This window comes from Eimeria mitis, genomic scaffold, assembly GCF_000499745.2.
Source record: "Eimeria mitis Houghton genomic scaffold, Emh_scaff4152, whole genome shotgun sequence".
NCBI classification, from domain to species: Eukaryota; Apicomplexa; class Conoidasida; order Eucoccidiorida; family Eimeriidae; genus Eimeria; species Eimeria mitis.
This window is the reverse complement of record NW_013572479.1, coordinates 391-643: the sequence shown is the minus strand read 5'-3', so window position 1 is coordinate 643 and position 253 is coordinate 391.

Sequence of the window (253 nt, the reverse complement as noted above, 5' to 3'; positions counted from 1 at the left end):
GCTGCTGCTGCTGCAGTTTCTGCTGCTGCTGCATCTGTCTCCGCCCCTTCTATTGAAGTAGCTCCCGCCTCTCGTGCTGCTTCTACAGCTTCTTCACTTGCTGCAGTTGCTTCTGCTGCTGCTGCAGTTGCTGCTGCTGCTGCTGCTGCTGCTGCTGCAGTTGCTGCTGCAGCATCGCTGTCTGCTGCCTGTCCTTCTGTTGACATTTCTGCGTTATTTATTTTTTTGTTTTTTTGTTTTTTTTTTAGCTGAT